Consider the following 22,757-nt stretch of genomic DNA (forward strand, 5'->3'; position numbering starts at 1 on the left):
ACAGATATCTTGGATCTGGAAGGCTACGACAATAACTTTGGTTGGCATGCATACTTATGGTACGACAAGGTAAAGGTTCATAGAAACTTTAAAAACCATATTGTCAGGAAAGCACTTTATAATGTATGGAATCGATATAAAGATTTGTTGGAGAGTAAAACCCCCAGGTGGTTGTCACCAATGGAAGCTAAGGCGGTAAAAAGATTGAACATGGATTCAGACTGGCCAAAATATTGTGAAATTATAGAATATGATGGTGAAAAGTTGAAACTACAGAGTTTTGAGAAATTAAAACCTAAAGTCCGAGATTGGTTACATTATTACCAGATTAATGAGACCTTTAAGCAGGACAGGAAACTAGGATTCCAGAAGGAGAGGTCAAAGTTAGAAACAGAATTGTTAGAACCCAATACTAAGAATTTGTCTAGAATGTATAATCTGCTGCTAAAATGGAACACACCGGATGAAACGGTCAAATCAGCTATGATTAAGTGGGCACAAGATATTGGTCATGATATTATGTTTGCTGACTGGGAGCAGTTATGGACCACAGGTATTAAATTCACGGCATGTAGTGCCTTAAAAGAGAATATAATGAAAATGATCTATAGGTGGTACATGACCCCAGTCAAGCTTGCAAAGATATATCATTTGCCCAATAACAACTGTTGGAAGTGTAATGAATGCGAAGGAACTTTTTACCATCTTTGGTGGACCTGCCTGAAGATTAAGGCCTACTGGGAAATGATCTATAATGAAATTAAGAAAATCCTTAAGTGGACATTTGCAAAGAAACCGGAGGCTTTTCTCTTGGGCATGGTAGGCCAAATGATTCCAAAGAAAGATAGAACATTTTTTATGTACGCAACAACAGCAGCAAGAATTCTTTTGGCAAAGTACTGGAAGACTAAAGAACTACCTACTCTGGAAGAATGGCAGACCAAGGTGACTGAATTTATGGGACTGGCAGAGATGACCGGCAGAATTCGTGACCAGAGGAGAGAGACAGTGGAAGAGGACTGGAAAAAATTTAAAATTTATCTTAAAAATTGTTGTAAAATTTCAGAATGTTAAGATGTCAAGGGATTTGATATAAAGAATTACAGCTGTAAAAATTTAAGCTTAAGAAAATTTTAAAGAGAATTAAATATAAAAATGGATGAAGGATTGCTAAAAAAATTTAAAACAAGGATGCAGTGAAGGGGAGGTATGGGGAAGTCGTGTTATGTTTGTTTGTTTTTTGTTTATGTTGTAAAATTAATAAAAATTATTTTTTTTAAAAAAAAAAAAAGAAAACTTCAACAGGCATGCTAAAGCGATAAGGCCTTACAAACAGTAAACACAATAAGCATTATGCAAACTTGACTGTCACTTGCATGAGGGGACTTGTCCATTCTTTCCTCCCACCTACAGCCCTCATACCCTTCCCAAGCCCCCCAAAGCAGATCGTGAGGAGCGGGTGCATGGCAAACCACAGAGGGAAGAGGTATCCATTTTGCCAAAAGAATCTGTTCATTGCCAGATGGACACAGCTGGATTTCACCCAATGTGTTTCATTAGCAACAATCCTTTGATCAGGATACACTTGTTACAACTGAAACAAACTAACTCTAATTGGTATGACTGATATATAGAAATGTTTAACAGGCTTTCAGTTTGACTTGGTTTTTATAAAAAGGATATGTATAAAACACAGTATTTCACCTATGTATTTCCTTTTTGAGAACATTTCGCTTCAAATTTTGGTTTCCATGGATACTTCCCCTACATCACATTTCTAGCCTAAGGTTCCTATGTCAGTTTCTAAATATATTTAAAAGCTGCAACATTTGTATTCTCCTTCACCTAAAAATGTTATAATCCAACAAGATTAAGAACAGATTAGTAAAACTGTCCATCTGTTGAAGAAATTATTAAAGCAGGACATCACAGCTAATGATTTTTTTGTTGTTGCTGTTGGTGGTGGTGTATTAAGTCTATCAGAATAGACAGGGGAAAGATTTATTTTACTTTTCATAATGTGAAACTATTCATGACAGCTATTTCTGCATATGTAAAGGAAAACAGGGAGTGTTTTAAAACAAAACTAATGAGTTTAATTGTTCAAATAAATCTCAGTGTTACATTAAACCGGACATGAAGTCTTGCTACTGCTTTTCCTGTGCTTTTTTTAGACTTCCATTGTACTCTGCACTGAACTTTGGAGAAGCTGACTATACAGTCATTAAAAATATGAACTTTCTTCCTATAGAAATGGATTCAGTTTGGAGTCATACTTTGCAAAAAAAAATGACATTAAGGAATTACTGAAAATCTTGAACACTGAAGGCAGTGACAGAAGAGACATGGGTATAAAGTAACAACACACTGCTGAGGATTAAGCTACAAATCCAAGCCTTCATGGACTGGGACGTGTCATAATGAAGTATATAGGTTCAAAGTTTTAGAGAAGAGCTTGTCTTATCACAGGGCAACATGCAGCCACTTCAGGCCGCAGATTCAGCTGTGGGTGTCATTTCCCGGTTTCCTAATTTTAACCTGTATAACTTTACAAATAACCCATCAAATTGGCCAGAAAAGGAACAGCTACAGAGAGATGGTGTCCCTTCTGTCAGGACAGGGCTGTGGGCAAGCAGACAGCTAACAATACACCTTACCTAACATTTCAGCATATGTAGCAAGTGAAAGAGGACCTGACCACAAAGATGGCCTCATCATATATCATAAGCCCAGTGCACTAGTACTCCAAGGAATTGGACTAATATGAGCATTCTGAATCAACATCTTCACAGGAAAGCAACAATGGGTATAATGGTCTTTTGGTGTTCAGCTGCCTTTGTTGGTTATTGGAGAATAATTGTATTCTGTTCTGCTGGCTTATAGCTCTTCTTTGTTCTTGATAGGTGAAAACAATTTTTAAGAATTTGAATAATACTCTAGGGACATGATATGATCTAACTTCAGGAACATTAAGAAACGAATTTTTCCCAGTAAACTTCCATTTCTCAACCCGTTAATTCATTCAGGGCACAGAATCAGTTTTGCACCACTAACCCAGTATCTGGGGCTTTTAACAAAATATTGGTATCAAGGAGAAATGCTTCATGCCAAATCAATTTATCTTGCAAACAGATTTGAGTGAGAAAGGATACTGCTTTCAAAACTGTCTTGGATGTTTTTGAAAAAAGTATCAGGACAAGAAGGGCTTACAGTCCATTCCTGTGCATGTTTACTCGGAAGTAAGGCCCACTCTATTCAATGGCCCTTCTTTGCTAGAAAGGTATGTTTAGCCTTAGGAAATCATTATTTTTGTCTTAAATTCTATTGTAAAGACTGTACACCATGTTACTTGACAGTAGACTGTGTAGAAATCAATGGACTTAGTTGGATATCACTCATTATGAAATACACAGAATTAAATAATTCATTCCATGCTTATTCTGTGACAAAACATAGAGACATTGTATCAGAAACGTTTAAAAACTGCCTTCTTTTAAAAAGTAAGCCTTCTTGATTTAAGCCTTTTTCTTTCAAAATATGGGTCTCTAAAAGTGCAAGTAGATAAATAGGTACCGCTCCAGCGGGAAGGTAAACGGCGTTTCCGTGCGCTGCTCTGGTTCGCCAGAAGCAGCTTAGTCATGCTGGCCACATGACCCGGAAGCTGTACGCCGGCTCCCTCGGCCAATAATGCGAGATGAGCGCCGCAACCCCAGAGTCGGCCACGACTGGACCTAATGGTCAGGGGTCCCTTTACCTTTTTATTTTTAAAAATGACTTTTCACAGATTGATAACAGCAATGAGGAAAGCTCAGAATACAGTGGTAGAATAATAAGATACTTTGATCAATCTGGTTTTTTAAAATATATATATAAAACCAGATTCCTACATTAGAAGTCGTATTTAATAGCAACTTCTTTAAGTGTACTGCCTACTGTGGTTTCAGAAACTTAACTGCTTAGAAAAAAAGAAGAAATGTGTTCAATGTTTTTCACCTCGAAGGTTTCAGGACAAAATTTAAGAACTGTCATGTATTTCAGATACGTACTGATTTTTGAAACCTATAGAATTTTCTCTGTAATGATGCTTAACATTCAGGCAGCATTCACACTGCAGTTTATTCCATTTTCCTGATGTTTTCCTGTTAGCATCCACATTCTGTTTGAGGTTTCACACAATGTAAAAGTCACTTCTAGAAATATAGCTGGATATAGCATGCATTTCCATGTTATTTGCCAATAATTTTTTTATTTCTGGAAGCAAACATAGAAACGAGCAACCTAGTTGTGTGTCATTATGCTATATTTCTTAAAGCTGCTTCTATGTCATGTGAGAGCTCGAACAGAATGCAGAAATTAACAGTTAAGGGAACATCAGGAAAACAGAAAACTGCCATGTGAATGCCGCCTCAATCAAGAGCAGACTATTGTGAAACTCAGAACATCTTTCTCCACTCCATCTAAGAAGAGAATGAAAACCCTGCTGAATCAGGCCAAAGTGCGTCTAGTCCAGCATCCTGTTCTCACAATTGCCAACCAGATGCCTATAAGGAGGACCTGAGTGCAACAGTGCTTGTCCCACTTGTGATTCCCAGCAAGTGTTATTCAGAAGCATATTGCCTCTAAAACTGGAGGTAGTGCATAGCCATTCTGGCCACATTTTGGCATCTTTACACACCAGAGACATCTATGCATTCCTATCATTTACCTTGTGACTTTTCAACCTATTATTTTAAGACAGCTTGTCTTCAAACAGTTGGAAAAGCTGAGAGGCAAATTAAACGAATGAGCTGCTGGGAATAATGGATGCAAGCAAATAAGAAAATACAAACAACATCACAGCATTCTAATCAGTTACGGATGTGAAATGATGCAGCACAGATTGCAAAACACAGGCTGCCAAAAAAGTTGGCAATTGGACTTAAAGCATTTCCTTACAGAACAGATTCCTATTTCTGACTCTCCAAGACACAGCATATATCAGGAGGCTTAGGAGATCAAGCTGGAGTTGGAAGATATGACATTTTCCAACTTAAGATGGCCAATCAGTGGTACTTTGCCCAAAGGCTCGCAAAATCTGGAGCCAGCTCTGCATCTTCAGGAGTAATTCTATGTGGCCTTTGTAGATGAGTTGCCACCCCTACAACTTAGTTCACAGAGCTATACTGAGATGGCAACAAACTTGGAAGTCAAGAGACAATTGTGTGCCTCTGAGGGTCAAGTTATTTCACTGGAGAATCACAGTGCCTGCTGTGGCTGCAAAAACCGGCAACTTGTATCCACTGCCTCCTGCATTGTTTTTGCTACATTAACAGCACCAAAGTGATCTCTCCAGAGGGCAAGCCTGCACAGGATCTGGGCTGCCCATGTGACAAAAAGAGAGAAAACCCTCTTGCCCTTGCTGATGTGGTAAAAAAAAAGCAGAGTAATACATTTGGCATGAGCTCAGCTGCAGGAGTTGCTAGGAAGCGGCCTACAAGACACTATCCAACCATCTTAGGGATTCCACTCCAAATTTGTGTAGGGTTTACTCCTTAGCCTTTCCTTCTCATGAAGATGTCCCACAATGCAGCAGGTATGGACTGTTCCTCGGGGTTTACTCCCAAAGGCTTTCTCACAAATGAGTATAGCCACAATGCAATGGAGATTTAGGAAAACTGTTTTCCTTTACCTAGAGGGGCTATCTTCCCAGGTTGATGAGCCTCATCTGCCCCTCATTTCCCCTCTACAGCATGTGCAGTAACTGCATCTTGACCACTGGAACCACTATTGGTCTCATCTGCTTAATCCACCAGAGCATGTGTTCACATGCAGGGGAAGTACCTAACACACTGAGGGTTTGAGAACCATTGGCTCACATGGCTTAGCAAGCCAATTGAAGTCGTTTCATCTAGCAAATTACTTCAAAACATTGCTTAGATATAACTTGCATCTACTTAGAGATAGACATCAGTACTTTCTTATATAGCCACCAAAAGTAAAACCAACTTATGTTCATCTTGTGGTCTACTAAAACCCCTAGATCCTTTTCACATATACTACTGGCAAGCCAGGTGTCCCTCATCTTATATTTGTGCAGCTGCTTCTTGCTGCCTAAGTGCAGCCCTTATTGACATTCATTTTGGTAATTTGGATCCAGTTCTCCAATCTGATAAGTTTATCTTGAATCTTGATTCTGGTTCCTGTGGCATTAGTTACCCCTCCCAGTTTGGTGTCACCTGAAAATTTGATGAGCATCCCTTCAATTCCCTCATTCAAGTTGTTTATAAAGATGTAGAATAACAATGGACCCAGGCCAAAACCCTGAAGCACTTTCTACATTCTCAAAAATATCACAGAAGAGCTGGACTCTTTGATTTAATATTCAAAACATGTGCTTCTAAAGGTGAAATTGACCTTACTTGATACTAAATCAATCCACATCTATGTGTTTATGTAACAATAATCATGACACACATGATTAGGCTCAAAAAAGCAGATGTAGGGATGTCTTCTGTACCACTGAGCTTCAGCCAGTTGGCAAATCCTGCCAGAGGTCAAAACATTCAGTTGTGGTTTGTGCAGCCATATGTTTAACTAGAGGAAAGACTAGTAGTCATTTTTTAAATCACCATGTATACTTTATTGTATATAAAATTCTCTTCTGTGCACAAGTCCATACAAAACTGCAAACTCAAACAGTTCCAGGCTATTAACTGCATCTAAACAGTTGAAACATGTAATTGGAAAACTATCAGTCAGAAATACATTATTATTTATTCATTTCATCTATGAATTCATTTCCATTTAAAAAAAAACAAAACCAAAGCTTTAATTCAGAGATGTAAGATTTCAGGAAATGTTGAAGACATTGAAATAACATAGTTCAGAGCAAAGACACATTTAAGAAAAGCTAAATGAGAAGCTATAGCAAAGGGATTTCCCTAACTAATCTTTATTTCTGCTAAAATACTTACACTGTATATACCCCTGTCTCTCAGCTTTATAGCCATTGTTCACCACTCCTGATCACTCAGGAATGAGACTCGGGATCTTGAGACTGTTCCAGCCAAACCCGCAAAGGACTCAAGGAAACACCTAAAATAATTTAGCCACTGCTCCCCCTCACTGTTAAGCCAGAAAACAAAAACAAAAAACCCGTGTTCTGTGCAGCTTCATAACTTGAAGTTGGACTACATATCCTATGATTCTCCCACTGTGCATTATTCTCCTGGGTCCCTCGTCTTGGAACGAGAGCTCTCCACCACCTGTTATCCCCCTTCCCCAACGATCCCCCCACCCTTGAGTAAGCCAGCAGAGGATATGGAATCAGATAAAGAGGTCCAATAAACAATTTAACACTTCTATAATAAGCTTTAAACAATTCCAGTTTAACCAAAGGTTTAGGTAAAAACTAAACACAAGACATACAAACAGATTAAAAATGGTCTTAGGAACAGTTCCCACCCTGTTTTTCACCTACGGCAGCCCACTCACTGTCTCTCACACAAAGAAGGCCCCGCTCCATGCCAACAGACTTTCATAAAATAAAATTCTGAAACAGAGGAAATAAAGAGTTAAGCCCTAATACAGCATTGTTTTAAAACTGACCTGTAATTTTAAATATGCACTTGAAAGGTGAATATTCTATTGTAAGACTTGGTTCCTGAGAGGGTAATCCAAAACCAGCAACAGCCTGAGATTCCTCACATCACCTGTTAGAGAACCACTGAGGGCTCAAAGCCTTAGCACCTATTAACAATTCTCCCAAGAAAAATTGTAGGGAGAAAATTTGAGCTGTTAGAGTATAATTGGCTTATATTTGTAGAATAAAACATTTTCTTATTTTTGCTTTTGTTAGGCAAGTTTATTCATCCAGACTAGAAAAAGTTGCATCAGTTCTTTTGACACTGGGAATCAAAGAAAGCAGAGCCAGGCAACAGACACACATAAATCACAGGTGACAGACAAGCAACAATATATTCCATACAACCCTTTAAAAGTTGTTCTTCCCGAACCAATGTTTTACTAATGAAAGACATTTAGACTGCTGTGTGAAAACTCTATAAACTATGTTTTGTGTACTCTGCTTAGGGATTTTTTATGAAGCAGTTTATAACCTGTTCTAAATATAATTTTAAAAATGAAGATTCCTGCATTGGACTAGATGACCCTTTGCATCCCTTTCAACTCTAAAATTCTATTATCCTAAGATACCTCCTCACCAAGTCAAACTACTACATTAATTTTCAGTGTGATGGGGGGTGCAAAATGGAGCACTAGTTTAATTCTTAAAGTTGAGCAAAGTGTTTTGCTACTGAGGGCAACACAGGGAGGTTTGGAAGCAAACCCCCTCTGCTATAGATGTCAACTCTGCAAGGACTTTATTGATGGAGAGAAGTAGTGGGGTTCAATCCTCTGTCCTGGAACCTATGCTAACTCATCCTAGATATCTACATGTACAGAACCCAGGATTGAGCTATGTTCTAGACATGAAAGTATATGATATAGTAACCTTGCTAAAGCGTATGTTGTCTGGTCAGTGACCGGAAGGTAGCTCACCAGATAATCACGTGCCAGATATTTAGCCAATAATGCATACATTACAGTCGCAAAGAAGAAAACCCACCACCATGTGATTAATATGTGAGCCAGATGAACCACACTAGTTTCAGTAATTTAGCCAATGGTATATGCATAGCCAACAGAAGATCAAAAGTAAAATCTTGCCCAAGGCTGCAACAGATTAGCTCCAAAATAGCTTGGTGTATTAGTGCAGTACAACAGGCATACCTGGCACTTAACATATTTTAAAATACTTTAGTGTCGTATGTTCACCATCACATAAATAAATATTTCACTCTGTTATCAGCAAAACTGTGCTCTGGGATGCACACCCTGACCAAAATGTGAGACTGTGAACTTCTGAAAGACTGTGCACAATGGCCCAATGTAGACACTTAATGGGAAAAACATTCTACTAAAAAATAGAGCAGATATGTTGAGCACAAAAGGCAAACAGATTTAAGAGAGCTCCCTAAGTAAATCTTTGTATGCATTCTGTGGCTTAAATCACATCCTCAATTCCACTATCAAGAGTCTATTCCACACTTGCACGTGTCTATTCCACACTTGCAAGGAACTGATGCACTTTGAAACTCCCTGCTTCCCTCCCTCCCGAAGGATCAGTTCCTTGCAAGTTCCTTGCAAGTGTGGAATAGACATTATGTGAGCTCTTGATAGTGGCATTGAGGATGTGAGTTGTTTAAGCTACACAATGCTTAAAAACATTTTTTGTTTGAGCCAGCCTACCTGGGCTGACATTTATTTTGAAATGTAATTTTAATTTATAATGTATATTTTTCAAACTACTGGTTTGAGCTCTTTTTAAGCAAATTCGCCAAAATCTACACTGCAGACATGGGTTGCCATATGTCCAGTTTTTCCCAGACATTTAGCAATTTTCGCCTGGAAACAATTTCCAACAGTTTTTTTTTTTTTTTTTTTTTTTTTTTTGTGAACTCTGGCTGATTTATTATAACGAGAAAATTATATGCAAAAGAATCAGCGGTAACGGTGAAGCTGCAAGGTGTTGCGTCGCCTCCAAGCAGTTGAATCCTGGCTATGTCCATAAAATTTTGGACATAGGTTTTGGTACTTTGTAGGAAAAAAAGCCCTGAACAACTTGGGATATGATTACCTGGAAGATCTCCCACAGACCCACCCACACAGCATAGCTTCCCCAGGTGGTACCATCTTTTACAGATGGAAAGGAATGAGAAGGGAGCTGAAATGTAGAGGATGTGCCTAGCTAGAACTGAGAGATCAGCTGATTTAATGATCAGATCCTGCAAGATATAGTTGTTTGTATAATAGTATGGCCAGCAAAAGTATGCACACATCCTCCTAAAAAATAACCGTGAATTTATCAGAAAGTCATTTCCTAAATATCTGTTAGCATTACATGCCACTTACATACCTGAAACATGAAAAGTAAGACTCCAAATTCATTGAAGGAAGGAGAGCGGGAGCAAGAGAAAGGAAATGAGATTTTTCAAGACCAGTCAAAGAAAAAATAGGGTCAGGCTTCCTCACATGATGTCGCAAGGCTTTTAAAGCTTAAATTCAATTACTTGCTGGAGGGAATAGAATTAAAGTACACTATAATTTTAAAAGTCAAGTAATAGATTCACACAAATTTCAAAATCCATCTACTTCTGAACTTGCTGGTTATAGCAACTGGCACATCATTTTCCAGTCCATAATGCATTTTGATACTTTTCTGATAAACCTATTACAAGTTAAACACTAATAAAAGTTTAATAATGCTAAATCTTGCCTTAGTACATACTCTATGATCTAGCTTGCAGGCAAGTGTGTGTGTGTGTGTGTGTGTGTGTGTGTGTGTGTGTGTGTGTGTGATTCTTAGCCTGAATATCTAACCGGTGTATCAAAACAAAAGCACACATCTACATCAATAAATCCCAATGAAAATAAAACTGTGAAAAAAGAACATTTTAATTAATCTTTAAGAGCAGTAGTGAATACTCCACCATCAAGGGATAAATGGATACACTTAAAGCTAGCTTTATGACTGAAGAATAGAGATGTGTGCATAGACTGGATCTATGCTTGTGTACTGTACTTGAATTGCATTCATGTGGATTGAAATAGAAATTGCTGGCAAGGTGGTGGTGGAAATGGACCCTGCTCTGTTCCACTAGGAAGTACGATGGTAAAGACTAGGCATGATTCATCTAGGGCAGCCTTTTCCCAATGTTCACAAGATGTTTCAGACTACAAATCCACTCATCCTTAACTACTGGCCATTCTGGATAGGGATGATGGGAGTCCAAAATATCTACACAGGACCTGGTTCAGCAAGGCTAATCTAGGTATCAGTGAAGTGTGTGGTGGGGTAGATGATGCTTGGTTCCAATCGCATTCAGCAGGATCACCATTTCCCCACTCCCATGATTCCCACCCTTTGGTCCCAAATAAAACCTCACAAAATTTAGCACATGTTTACATAATGAAGTACAAAACTTTGGATGATATAATACCATTAAAAATGTAATTTAATGCTGTAGTTTTAGTTAACTGTGAATATGTATTACTTCTTCTGTTTTATACACCACTTTAAATGGGTTTTTTTGCCTTAAAGGTCAGTGTAAAAGTATTCTAAAGAAAATTAAAAAATGATACTTGCTTAGTCTCTTAGTCAAGGTATTTGCATACATTGCATATGCATCCATTATGCTCACAATAAAAGGAGTTCACAATAAAACCATGCCATTCAAAAATAAAAACACAACAACAAAACACCACTAATCAAGACTATAAAAGCAATCCAACTGTTTGATAATAATGCATAATAAAACAATATTTCTATTGAAATGAAACAATGGCACATACATAATACAATAAACTGATTTCACATTTAATGTAATTAAAGCTGAAATTCTCCTTAATTCCTTTGACGTGAGCTCCAAATTACTCAGAACGTGGCTATGGGGAGCCACAGACACTAGGGCACCGAAGAAGATGCCAGAGCCTGTGCCATACATTCAGAGGGACCTGTTTATTAAAATATGTATACCATGCCTTACCATCCCTAGCAGGGCCCTCATGGTGACTAAGCCGCTTCTGGTTTCGCCAGAAGCGGCTTAGTCATGCTGGCCACATGACCCAGAAAAACTGTTTGCGGCCAAACATCGGCTCCCTTGGCCAGTAAAGCGAGATGAGCGCCACAACCCCAGAGTCATTCATGACTGGACTTAACTGTCAGGGGTCCTTTACCTTTTTTTATCTTACAGACTGCCTGATCCCTTATGCTCCACCTCAATCTTCTAACTTGATCACTGAGATCTTCTGGTGAGGAGTTGTTGTTGTTATATATTTAATAATAATAATAATAATAATAATAATAATAATAATAGACCACTTCATAGCATAAAGCCATTGAAGTAGTTTACATGGCGAAACTGGAGCTACCTATGCCCCTGAGGTTTGGTTAGCATTCACTAGGGACCAAATCTTTACCATGGCAGCACCTACCTTGTAGAACCCCCTGCCAGTAGAAATTCGGCAGGGACCATCTCTGCTTTCTTTCAGACATATTCTGAAAACTGTGCTGTTTAGACAGGGCTTTGCAATACAAATTTCACTTTTAATCAACCTGTGTTTTTCTGATGTTTTTTATTATGTTTTTATGTATGTTCTTTCTAATTTTATTAAATTTTCTATGTTGCACACCACTTTAATATACTTCCTATGAACGGGCAGGTAACATTTTAATAAAACAAAATAAATTTTAAGTTGCCCTCCCAGACACTGCCGAAACATGTGAAGGTCACTTAGGTAAAAGCAATAATGTTTATTGCAGTTGTACGAATGTGGCACATTACCTTTTTTTATTAAAAATCACGGGTAACACAAAATCAAAAATAACCTCCAGATAGTCACTTCCCAAAAGCACAAAGGGAAATCACCTCTAGGAAGAAATACCATATGGCATGGTGCTAGCATGACTGACAGTTGTCATGTCAGGTCCCTTAGTCTCCTTTGGTGACTTAGATTGTGTCCCTCGTACTGCTTCAAGCTCTTTGGTCACCTATAAACTCATAAGTCCCTTCATCTCCAATCACCCTTACTGAAATAAAGTACTTAAACAAAGGCAAGAAGTGGCCTGACAAGAGTATTGCATACCAACAAAATGCAGTCTCAGGCAACGTGAGTCAGGTTTCATAGGCAATAATCTCATGCACATTTCTAAAGTTAGAAATAATAACTTCTGGGAGATTGCTGAATCTGGTATTAAAAATATACTCATTTAAAACAATGTGGACACTCAATGCCTCCTAGCTGCTTGTTTCACTGTCATCTAATGAATGTTTATTACTGAAGCATGAAACGATGACTTATTATAAGGCATGTTATAAAATGCTTCTGCAACATCTGCTAATTATTTTCTAGCTGCAAATACAAAATTTCTAAATTGTTTAAAAACTCATAATTTCTTAATTTAGCCTAGAGGACAACTGGCCGAATTGACAGTGTGGTGAGAGCCAGTGTGGTGTAGAGGTTAAGAGCAGTCGACTCGTAATCTGGTGAATCGGGTTCGAGTCTCCGCTCCTCCACATGCAGCTGCTGGGTGACCTTGGGCTAGTCACACTTCTCTGAAGTCTCTCAGCCCCACTCACCTCACAGAGTGTTTGTTGTGGGGGAGGAAGGGAAAGGAGAATGTTAGCTGCTTTGAGACTCCTTAGGGTAGTGATAAAGTGGGATATCAAATCCAAACTCCTCCTCCTCCTCCTCTTCTTCTTCTTCTTTTCAGTCTTAATACTGTGATATGGGGACGGTGATCTGTCTCCATAATCTATGGCTGAAAAACCCATAACTTTCCATTGCAAATTTCTGCTTTGTGAACTTTAGAAAATGGAAGGCTCACATGAGTTGTAACATGTTTTGCCACTCTTTCACATTTAAGTTGGTCCTTGTTTATGTGTATTTTTCAGGAACACATATTTGAGAAAAGTGAGCTACAGGGCCAGAGAGTGTGTGTTGTAGAAACACCTTGTCACCGTGCTGAAGGAACAAAAAACGCTGGCATGCAGTGTGGTGCTAAGTCACTCATTCTATTACCACAATAACTTTCCCTTGCACAATGGAGCTTCCCCACTTTCCTCCCTCCACATGCCCCCTAAATCTATTTATGGAAGGGGAGCCTCTCAACCTTCTGGAGCAGATTTGAGAAAGTGAGTTCCATTGCACACAATGCTTGTCAATCAAATGCAATACATGTTTATCGTGGTTGATCATTGTGTGTGTGATTCTCAGGCCCAATGTAATCCTTTGTAATATAGCGCTCTGTGCGAGGCCAACATTTGGTGGCCCAAAATGGACTTTATGTCCCCTTAGCTTAGTCCCCTGTGCGAGGGAACCACCCACACCACCCTAAATCCAATGCTGCTTATATGCTTGCTCATACTTAGTGTGAGTTAGTTAAAAACGTTTCCAATCCCTTCCTCATAACTGGAACAGAGGAAGGAAGGTAGGTGCATAAGCCCAAGACTTGCCTAAATGTCTTCTCATTAAAACAGAGGTCGGGAGCAGGCCTGACCTCTCTAGCTTGTTCCTGGGGCTCTCCCATCCATCACCCTGCTCTGCACTGCCTTTGGGTGCTCTTACGTGACTGGAACAGGCTCCTGAACTATGAAAATGCCTCATCTTTACCAGAATGAAGGGTGGAGAACCCTCTAATTAGTCTCTGGTTGGAATGCATCCAATATACAAAGGAAAGGGTCACCATCTGTTGCTCCACACACTTTGTCTCTGGACCCATCCACCACTGGCAGGCATACTCCATAAGCTGTCCATGAGGGAATACAGCCCTCAGAGGGAAGAAGATTCTTACAAGGCCATCAAGTCCTAAGAGTGTTGGTTGCCTAGTAATACAGACAAATGTGGGAGCAATATTATGATAACCATCTTGGAAGCCAGGATATGGGAGTTACAGCGGTGTCATTGGCTGGACAATATTCTAACACACTACTTCAAGAAGTATTTCAATTAGTCTATTCCCCCCCCCCTTCCACATCTCCCATTTTTGCATAGGGGAAGAAATCCTTATGACAATTAGAAAATTTTCCAGTTGCTGATTCCCCTGCCCATACACACTCTAGATGTTTCTTGCAAGTCACCTTTCTGTATAAATGTAGCAGGTACAGACATTCTAGCAAAATATAAGATTATAAAAGTGATTCAAAAAGCACTGGGGTAAATAAGGGATTCAGCTGATGAGAGGGAAGCTCATATCTTTCAGCATTTAATGCAAGCTCTGAGGGACATCAATATGAGGTACTTCTTCCATCTTGGTGGCCTCCAGAAAATTCAAATATAAAAATCATTTGAAGAATTAGGCTTTCAGTTTTACTCATGCATCGAAAAGCATGAGAACTGCATCCATGTTAATTTTGACAGTCTGTCAGCAATAAACATGTTCTCCCATCTCCCATATATGCAAGATTCACCTCCTCCATTCTCTTACTGACTTAAAGCAGGTCAATGTAAAACCTGGTGGCGATTGCCCTCATTGTGGCCTCAGCTTCAGTGTTCTTCTATTGGCAGAGGATGAAGGTGAAAGACTGCAGGGGAAGTGTGGGTGCAGAGGACTAAATTGTAAGCAAGCACAATATGCAGGACTGTAGAATAGGTTCACTGTCAACATTGTGTATGGACAGCTTAACTTGCAATTTCCATGCTTTGGAGTGCACCTAAGAAAGCCTTAGCTCTTCTCTTTTAAACAGCTTTCTAATATCCCTGGATATGTATTGAATATAGTTGTAGTCTTAAGAGTCAGAAATATGCTCTAACGAAAGTCAGCAGAATTTTTGGGACATCTACAGCAAAATTATCAATACAATGGCATTAATTGTAGCAAATTATACAAGCCAAATAAGACTGAGGATCCATATGCATACTTACTTGGGAATCAGCCCCACTTAACTCAACAGGCCTTTAATTCTGAGTAGATATGCAAGGGAAAGAAAGGAGGACTTTGAAAGGGCATACGCCAATGCATATCCCCCCCCCCATCCTCCAGCTGAAGTCAGAGCTATCCTATCTTCCAACTTTGTTTCTGTTATAAAACAGAAATCTAGTTTTGAAATCTAGGGCTGATCCAAACATGCTTTCTTTATGATAAATTCAATAGGACTTACTATTGAATTTAACCGAGTAGACACGGTTAGGGTTACATGTTACCTCTTCACATTTTACAATAGTAAAATAGTAGCCAGAATTAAATAATTTGAATTAGTGCCTGCCTGCATATGAATAGCAGATATGAGAAGACACTGAGCCAAATGTGAAAAGAGGTAATATGGTTCCTTCATCAATTTCTAAGTGACTACAACACAGTTGTGGTTGCTACTGGGTTTTTCCTTTTTTCCTGTTCACAAATTGGCCTTTACTTCTGCTTAGCACTTTAGTGGGACAAAATAACTTATTTAATAAAGTATGTGAAAAACTACTTTGACCCCAAAAACAGAATCACTCATCTAACTATTCAAGCTGAAAAAGTGAGAGAATAAACTTATTTCTCCAGATTGCTTTATCAGGCTAGCCGCTAGATGTTACACAAAAAAGAAGAGATTGTTACTCCTCCTCCATCTTGCACCCTTGTTTAACATCCAGCTGGCTAAAGAGTTCTGGTGAACTCCAAAACTTGGTCACTATTCTGTGAAACTTTGAGTGGTCCTAACGAAAGTATTGCCAGAATGTGGTTTTTGATGGGGGGGGGGGAATATGTTCCAACATGCCTTTCTTGGCTTTTTTTCGTAGCTGAAGTAATTTAGTAAAACAGAGGATCCTCGGGGTTTCTTTCCAACTCTGTGATTTTATGATTCTATTAACATCTCATTAGTTTGTCTAGCCAGAATCACTACACTGTGCTGATCAGTCACCAGATTGTAGGACCCCCTCCCATCCTCCACTTAAGCAAGGCACATATTAAGTCCATTAGTTCTCATGACAGTATTAGGCTAAACCGCAGAATTATATGAGGGCAGAAAACAAAACATGCATTTGGTGCCTGGATTTGGTCGAGGACCCCTGGTTTCCCAAAAATCATCTGCTTATCTCATCAGCTACTGTTAAGTCATTTCTGCTTGTCAAAGGGGACCACTCTAATGCACTCTAAATAAATCCCAGCCTTCAGGCAAGGTTTAGCGTTCTGTACACAGTATTGTACAGGCACTTTAGTGAAAGACTGCCTCTCTGCCACTGCATGGGGAACTACTACAATAAGTCCATATGTATAGTTTAGAGGCAGACTGCATTGCCAATCAAGTCTCCCCCCTCTAATTAACATTAAGACCAGGCAGGCAGGGTGTGTAAAATGCTATACCTTTGAAGCACATTTTTTTCTCAAACAATTCTGGGCTGCTGTTTGCTATGGTTTGCTGGGAATTGTAGCTCTCTAAACTACAGTGCCCAAAATTCTTTTTTCTTTTCTTTTTTTTTTAGGAGGCAGTGCTAAAGGTACACAGGCATACCTTTTACATATTGCGGGTTCTTTTCCAGACCACCACAATAAAGCAAGTTACACGCAAATCATTTCTCAGTGAATCTAAAAGTTATATTTACACTGTACTGAAGTCTATTAAGCCATGCTCCCCTGACGGCAGAGGGGAGGGGGGGGGAAACCCAGATCCAGCACTAGGCAACTCCCCTCCCATCGCCAGAAAGGGGGAGGGGGGCTTCCTTCCCCTGGAAGCAGCCAGACTCCCTACAGCTGCACCCATATACCCTCATAAGCAGCAGTATTTGTGAAGCACAAGAAAGTGAATCACAATAAAATGAGGTATGCCTAAAGTGTGTACACAGTCATCATCACAGCAGGTAGAAATAATCATCCCAACAATCTAAAAACACTTCAGGTTCATATGACTGAGAAATATGAACCTTGCTGATGCAGTTCTGGAAGTGCATTTAGACAGCTAACATACAGGACCTATTTCCTCACCTGGTGACAGCCAGGTACAATACCTGGTTGAAAGATGGATTATATATTCTGTCTTTTGCTATGAATGTATTTAAATAATTATTCTCTTTATTCCAACAAGATCAGCAGATATAGCACTATACAGAGTAACATAAGGAAAGTGCACATTGATCCCTGCCCCAAGGAGCTTATGACAATCCATGTTCTCTAGGATGTACAGCTAAAATATCATGCTACAATATGCTGAAACTACATTTAATTGTATCTACTAATAATGGCTGTCACAAAATACCCAAAGCTGGAAGCACGGGCCAGAATAAAGTGCATCAAACAGGGAAGCTTTATGGTTGGTTGGTTGGTTGGTTGGGGTTTTTTTTATTAAAAAAATCAAACTACTGGGCAGCATCCCAGATACAAACCTGCCAATTTCATTTTAGCTTAGTTTTCCGCAACATATATCAAGATATCATTGCATGCAATCCCACTCCTTACCATAATTTGTGACAAAGTTCATTTATGCAAGTCAAACCGAAATAAAAGCCTTCTCTGCCTCCACGCCTCCCCCACATGCACCTTTGATAGCTGCACATGCTGATCTTAATGTGCTCACTTGGAACAGATCAAGCTAGTAGACAAATGCCCACAATTGCCTATAAATCTGTTTAATGGCTCTTACTCTGCAAATCTTTGAGGGTAAAGCAGAATGCAAAAAGCAAGGGCAATGTGGAAAAGATTGCAGTTTGCAGTCTCAAGGAAGAGAGAATAGCCGGCTGGCTCCATTCACTAATTGTGCTGAGAGGGAGAAGTGGAGATCTCAGTGCTTTCAATGTGACAGGCTTGCCACAACTGATGAGTTTCAAGATAATAATGATTACAGTTCCATAGGCCTTAGAATATGTTTCAAAAACACACACAAAAAACTTAATATTTGACTCAGACACCTACTCTGTGCTATCAACACACTAAACGGAAATCATACAGGATTCAGCAGCCGTTTTTGTGACAGATTTCCAGCTCCACAGTGACCCTCACAAGGGTAAGTAGTTCCAGAGGCAAGAAACAGACCACACACACACACAGCACATGGGCTGCATATAAAAAGATATTTGAGAAGAGCACCAATAACAACAACACACTCTATGTATCCAAGACAAATCAACAGAAGCACAGCTGAAATGTAAGAACTGCTGGACAAATGTGCCTTTTGCTTTACAAAAGACTTGGCATTTACCTGGGGAACTAATGGCAAAACGGCAGGCAGGCACATTTGCACTGTTAGCTCTGTTGTGCTCACGGACCCCGCACCGGGTCTCAAAGGTATGTCAGCACTGAAACAGAAGCATCTCCAGTGCTTTTCAGAGCTGGACAGATGGTGTACTGCAACAGAGCTTCTTGCAAATGAAAGCACACTAGGAACACCCATCCAAAATGTAGAACTGCATTTAGTACAGGGACCATGCCCTCTTCCCCTTTCCAGGTCTCAAGAGAGTAACAGCGGCATTATCATCTTAATATTTTTTTTATTTAAAAAATGCCACACCAGAGGCAACCTTTTCCTGGCGAGCATCACCCCCCCCCCAAAAAAAAACCACCCACCACCACTTACTTGCTGACATGCTCGCTCTCACTGGAACGCCGGACTTCCAACTCCCCGAACCGCCTCTGGAAACTTGTTTCCCCAATATTCCCAATCCACGCAGTTAAGAGAAGCGCCGCCGTGGCAAGGCGCTAGCCCGCTGACTTCCGACCGCGGCGCCCATTGCTTAAGAGTCGCAACTTGCACTCCGGAGGTTTCCAAGCGCTGGGCTCTGTGGAAGTCTCTGTGGAGAGCTCCAGACTGGAGAGGGAAGGAAATCAGCGATCCCTGCTTGCATCTGCGGAGCACGGCAGAGCAGCTACTTCGCGGCGTCCATCCGAAAGGGAAGGGAGGCGGGGGCGAGCCAAGAGGTAGCAGCAGCAGCAGCAGCCGCGATCGCCCTTTCAGCAGCAGCAGCAGCAGCAGCAGCGAGGCGAGAGCCGGTCTAGAGTCGCCAGCAGCAGCAGTAGCAGTAGCGGCGGCGCTTCCTGGCGCTGGGTGTGCAGGCTGGAGGCGCTGTCCATGCCTGCGGGTGCCGACCTGTAAGCCAAGCGCCGGGCAGCTCCGCCGATCTCCCGCCTGGCGTCCTTCTTGGCTCGTTCTCGGGAACGGGAACCTGGGCGCTCGCCAGCGTGTGGCTTAGAAATGCCTCAGCCTCTGCAGGTGGAGCAGGCGCTCCGAAGGACGACCCGGGAAGCGCGGGCCCTTTCCCAACCGACCCCTACTGGGGAAAAGAAAGAGGCGGAGGAGGCGGCGGGACGCCGGGAAGGAAGTTTTCAATCGCGCTGCCGGTTAGCAAGGGGGGCGCCATCCATCGGAAGGCAGAGGCTTCCCTGAAGAGGAAATTAATGTGCGGGGGCAAATTAAGGTCCGCCGCCCTCCTCCCGCAGGAGATTTGCCATCATTCCAGAATCTCTTCGACGGCCATGTATTCCTCTCGCTGTTGCCCCAGATGTGGGGGCGTCGATCCTGCTCGATGGTACCCAGCTGTCCAGCGGGGAGTGAAGACGAGAATCGCTAAACTAGAAGAGAAAGAAAAAGGATTCGTCGGGATCTGAACTGCAAGGAAGAGACGGCTATGCATTCCGCCCCAAGCAAGTCCAGGAGTTCCCTGCCACTGTTGCAACGAGCACGTGTTGCACAAAGTTACGATTCCTCCCCCCCCCCGTCAGGGGGCGGCCAGCTTTTGTTTTATGCGGGGGCGGAAAGAGGGGGGGGGGCGTCACATGTCGTTGCTTCCACCGGGGAGGAGAGTCGGAATAGCCAACTACCAGAAGCGTGAAGCTGAGTTTAATAGGTGTTTTACATGCATAAGGAACTGGGTCTCCGGCTGGCTGCTCATCCCCGCTTCTCAGGGCTAAACTGATGTAACGTGCAGCTTACTTGGAAGTCAGCTAGCCTAATTCATTTCATGGTGCTTGATCCCCAAATAAGTGTAAGCAAGGGAGGGAGAAGTGGGTCAAAGTCGGAGCACAGACTAGAAATCACCGAAATAACGTAAGCCGCCCCCTTTCAGTCCCCAGACCCAGCCTTGGAGTGTTTGAGCATGTGTTTGAGTGCCTTTTCCTTCACTAGTATCCCAACGGGCCAACCTCTAAACATTTGGGGTGAGGACGTAGGCACCGGGTTAAGTGTCTTGACCTGCAGAAAGGCTTGAGAGACTCGCTAGCATAAATTCATTTCAGACGCCAAAAGGCGCCGACGAGCAAGCAGGTGCCTGGTGGGAGTTTTACATCAGAGTGTCTCACAGCAGGCGACTTGTGATCAAAAACCATCATATAAAAAAAGGGATCCTCAAGACGCCATAAGATTTAAGCACTGCAATCACGATGGTGATTTTCTTTTTGAAGAAAAAGGGGGAAAAGCTTGCTGCTCAAAGCTGCGTTACTGGGCGGTGCTCGGCTCCATCCATCGCCCTTTAGAATGGGAAGGCGTTTTGTTTGTACATCTTTTTGCAGCAACCCACTCTCGACCCTTTATATTTCACTAAGCAGAGAAAGAAAACGGTGGCTCCTCTGACTCCGACAAATACAGCCTTAGAGCGTCCCAAACCCGGAGACTCTCCCCTCCCTCCCCTTCCCCCCCCCCCCAATCCGATTCTGCTGCGTTTTACTTCTACTCCACGGCTAGAACTAAGATCGCGACGCACCTGACAAGCCAAGCTGCTTAACAAGCCAACCCGTCGTGGTGGGCGGGTGGGTTTGCTGGATCTGTTTTTGTTCTGGTTTCTGTATCGCACTAAAAAAGGAAGGAACAGAGAAACAGCCTGGATAATTCCTCAAGAACACCGTCACCATAACTCTGGCCATAAAAAACGTTCTACAGTACTTGCGCCGAAGAAAAGGGAAGATTTACCTACGCTAGTGGAGAGGCACAGGCAGGCTCAGGGGCGGGCGGGGCAGGAAGACGAGCTCCTTTTCTCTGATTGGCTGTTGCCTGCTTCCTGAGTCTCCCCGCATCTCCGCCCTGGTCATTATAGGGAAGGAGGATGAGGGACGAAGCTTCTCTCTTTCCCTGTGCTTCCTCCACCTGCGCGTTTAGTGTTTTCCAATTAAAAGGCAGCTGGTTAGGAAAGAATCCACCTGCATAGATAAACTGCAGGATTGGAGCCACTAGCAGACGTTCCCTCGCGCCTCGTCTCTCAGGCTCTTTCCCGCCTTTGCTAAGGAACACACAGATGCAGAAACAGATTCATGTGTACATAAATTGGAAGGGCTCCTTATTGCATGAGGTGCTAATAACACGCCCCTTTCAAGGGCTCTGAGGCGGGAAAGGAATGAAGGAGAGGGGATCGGCTTCCTTAAGCACCCACGGAAAGAGCCGGGCAGATGATGGCGCCTCGCTTGGGGGAGGCGGCGAGCTCTTAATTCCCCCCGCGAGGAGAATGATCGCGGCGGCGGCGGCGGCCCGCTAAGTAGGTGAAGACGGAGGCAGCATCTTGAGGCGCCTCAGGCGTCCTTCTTGCAGCATGTTCTCTCTCTCTCTCTCCCCCCCCCCCCCCCAGTGCGAGGAGTTCTACCTTCAGACTGGTTGCCGTTTCTTTAAAACAAAAACAAAAGAAAGGTCGAGATGGCTCTTCCATCTCTCTTATACTTGTTTGGTTGGTTATCTTTTTTAAGGCGTGGAGACAATGGAGTGAGGAATCCTCTTTGGTTTCCCTCTTGAGGAGCTTCTCTCCTAAGTCAAGGGATGCTCTGAACCCTTTGGGCAGAAGAAGGGGCCAGTCTGGCCAGTGGATGCTAAGCTGGCTGGCCATTTTGAAAGAGCTGATAAAGCACTGAACTACAAGAAACATGCTGTATTTTTTCCGTGTATTTACTGGGAAACCGCAAGGTCCACCTTGTTTTACGTTTGCCAAAATACTGTGAGAAAGTCATGCACACACCCCATGACAAGGGGGACCTTGCAGTGTGGAGTGCTCCTGCTCACTGTCCCAGCCATGCCCATTTCCAAGATACTCCATGCTGTTACCCTTCTTGTTTTCTCCTAACAGTCAGCATTATTTAGCCACTGAGCATGCTGAGTGTTCCTTAGGCTGCATTCATGCGCCTCCCAACAACATTTTTTTTTTTTGTACTTCTGGGGTTTCCCTGAGCCAACTTCGGAATTTCCTGAGGTGGCTTCCAATACAAGAGCTACTAGGGAGGTGCAAATTCTCTCCCACAGCCCTCAGATGTTCTGAGTCCTGCTCACCTGCTG

The 22,757-nt window shown here is 41.8% G+C and overlaps 1 protein-coding gene across 3 annotated transcripts in view; it reads right to left on the bottom strand.

The window, feature by feature from the left end:
• SNTG1 (syntrophin gamma 1) overlaps nucleotides 1–21,436 on the bottom strand; it is a 224,270-nt gene extending 202,834 nt beyond the window's left edge. The window contains exons 1-2 of one of the 3 annotated variants that reach the window (XM_081874379.1): nucleotides 21,418–21,436; nucleotides 19,089–20,080 (exon numbers count right to left, since the gene is read on the bottom strand). The gene's annotated coding sequence lies outside the window, so the exon portion shown is untranslated. The other 2 variants (XM_081874378.1, XM_081874380.1) reach the window with 2 other exon arrangements.
• Between the last annotated feature and the right edge of the window lie 1,321 nt (nucleotides 21,437–22,757).

Source organism: Podarcis erhardii, assembly GCF_964252035.2.
Source record: "Podarcis erhardii genome assembly, chromosome: 8".
Classification (NCBI taxonomy): domain Eukaryota; kingdom Metazoa; phylum Chordata; class Lepidosauria; order Squamata; family Lacertidae; genus Podarcis; species Podarcis erhardii.